This window comes from Phoenix dactylifera, chromosome 13 (genome assembly GCF_051530095.1).
Source record: "Phoenix dactylifera cultivar Ajwa chromosome 13, Ajwa_hap1_PhDact_Kaust_v1.1, whole genome shotgun sequence".
Taxonomy (NCBI): Eukaryota; Viridiplantae; Streptophyta; class Magnoliopsida; order Arecales; family Arecaceae; genus Phoenix; species Phoenix dactylifera.
The window spans coordinates 28317396-28320237 of NC_143202.1; positions in this window are offsets into that span (position 1 = coordinate 28317396).

The window sequence follows — 2842 nt, forward strand, 5'->3', positions numbered from 1 at the left end:
ATTTACAATCATAGAGATGACCACAGCATCATCATGAGGGGTTTCAACCCCTTCCAAGTCCTCGTCCGAGAACGAGATGGCTTCAGAAGTGCGCAGGCGCTTTGGGGAAACCCCTTCTTCGGCTGGCTCTTCAGCCGAGCTTCCTCCTCCAATGACATTGATGGTGTCGGCGATGGGCCCGTTGTCATTTGGATTTCCGGACGGCACAGCATTTTTCACTGGCCTCCTTTCCTCGCACCGGTTCCGCACGAACCGGTTGAGTACTCTGCGGTGGATGAGCGCCTCGATCTCATCTCGGAGCTGGAAGCAATCCTCCGTATTATGGTCGTGGTCCCGGTGGAAACGGCAATACTTCCTAGGATTGCGCCAAGCTCCTGTGTCCCGTATTGGGGGTGGAGGTCGAAAATAGTCCCAACCTTCGATCTCCATTAGGATCTCAGTCTGGGGTGCGTTGATGGAAGTGTAATTCTCGTACCTCCCCGAGTGCATTCGAGGCCGTGGCGGGGATCTCGGTCGAGGCGGGGACCTTGGTCGAAGTCGTCCCTACTGTCGAGGTGGGCTCCTCAGCTGAGGCCGGTTTTTATTTCGGCAGGGAGATCAGCTTCTTAGGCGGCCGCACTCCTCATGGCGCTTCTTTTGCTTCTTTGAGGCCTGCTCGATCGCGCCCTTTCTGGAGGCGATAGCCTCCTCGGCCTTCGCGTACTTCCGAGCTCGAGCCAGCATTTCTGTGAAGTCAGCGGGGAAGCTCTTCTCGATGGAGAAGAGGAATCTGTAAGAGCGAGCCCTAGTCTTCAGTGCCGACATGGCTATCGACTGGTCAAGCTCGCAAACTTCCCAGGTTGCAGCGGTAAAGCGGTCGAGGTATTCTCTGAGGGATTCCCCTTTCCTCTGTTTGACATTCAGGAGGGAATCCGATGTTCGCCGCTGGCGCCGGCTGGCAGCGAAGTTGGTGGCGAACTGCCTGCTGAGCTGCTCGAAAAAAGATACCGAGCTCGGCTTCAATCCAGAAAACCAAAGCCGAGCGGTTCCCCGAAGGGTAGCTGAGAAGGCCTTGTAGAGCACGGCCTCTAAGGACCCTTGGAGTGCCATAAGGGCTCGGTAACTCTCCAAGTGGTCGAGGGGGTCGGCAGTTCCGTTGTAGAGCTCCACTTGAGCCATTTTGAACCTCGGTGGGACCGGCTCGCCCTCGATCTGGCAGAAAAAGGGAGACTTGGTGGTAAACTCAAAGTCGCCCTCACGCCTTGCCTTCCTGCTATGAAGCGCTTCAATCTGGCGCTCCAGGTTCCCTACCTTCTTGTCGAGCTCCCCAGCTTGGGGGATTGTCGCAATAGTCTGCTCCGGCTCGTGGCGGTCCGGAGCTGACTCAGCCTCCGAAGGCTGCGGCCTTCTGTCCAGGCTTCTCTCCGGTAGTTCTCTCCGGGGGGAAGGTCGTTTTTCATTATTAGCCCTGGAGGAGCCATGAAGATTTTGGCCCTGGGGGATCGGTCCATTTGGAGAAATCACTGGTTGGACCTGGACCTGTGGAGGTAGCATAGGTGAGGCTTCCTCACGCCGCAGGCCTTGGACGGCGACGGCCAAAGCCTGGACCTGTTGCACCAGGATGTTGAACTGTTCCGGCTGGACTTGGGGAACCGGGTCGGCCGGAGGCGGCGAGTTCTGGACGGAATGTCCAGGACTTGGTGGAAGACGCTGGGAAGCGTTGGAGGCTCCTTTACTTCTCAGCTTCATGGCCACGACTCGGGCCCTTCCTCTAGCGCCAACTGTTGCTGGAAATTGGACCCGGGGGCAGCCGTCGGCTGAGAGGGCGGAGCTCCGGCAAGAACTGGCTGGCAGCGATCCGTCGGCGGGCAGTGTCCTCCGTAGGGCCTGCAAAAAATCCGGTGGCCGGGGTTTCCGACGCCAGCCCTCCGATGCCTAAGTCAGAGGAGGCAAAGATATATGGAAGAAAATATGTCCATAGTTTCAGTGTCCAGCCCCCTCTAAGGTGGGAGGGTTCTCCTTTTATAGAGGAGCCTTGGATTACCTGTGATGTGATGGGGTGGAGTTTACCGTATGATTGAGCATATCGGCTGGATCAATGTAGGATCGTGTGCATTAATGTCTTGCCGTAGGAGGTTAGGCCGGGGCCAGGGAGTTGTCACGGCTGACCAGAGGCAGCCGAGCTAATTTGTCGTGGAGGGCTTGAGATCCGTAGACAGCAGGAGCCATGCGCATTAATTGTTGAGTAAGCCGGAGGTCTGAAGAGTCCATGCGTATTAATTGTTGGGTAAGCCGGAGGCCTGCAGAGTCCATGCGCATTAATTGTTGAGTAAGCCGGAGGCCTGCAGAGTCCATGCGCATTAATTGTTGATGATAGTGGCAGGAGATGGTCTCTGGTTGAGCTGCAGAAGGATGTGATCGTGGCGAGTGGATGGCGAGGTCAAGCTTCCGAGGTCGGGAGCTTCCAGGTCGGGCATTTCGAGGTCGAGAGCTCCTAGGTGGGACGTCTGGTCGGGCGCCAGGTCGGTCGTCCGAGGTCGAGTGCTTCCAATCACATGCTTTGGGGGGACTTGTATTTCCCTCAATAATATTAGTGGGCGATAGTTATCCTTATCCTTTAGTAGTGATCAAGTTTTATCTTTTGTAAATAATAGTTATTCTTATCCTTTAGTATTAGTGGGCGATAGTTATCCTTATCCTTTAGCAGTGATCAACTCGATAGTTATCCTTATCCTTTTAGTAGTGATCAGGTCTTATTTTTAGTGGGTGTTGGTTTCTGAATTATATTCTATTTAAAGGGATCGTATCCTTTAGTGTGATGTGAGAGAAGGAGAAAGTGAGAGTTATCTTTCTTGGTAAGAAA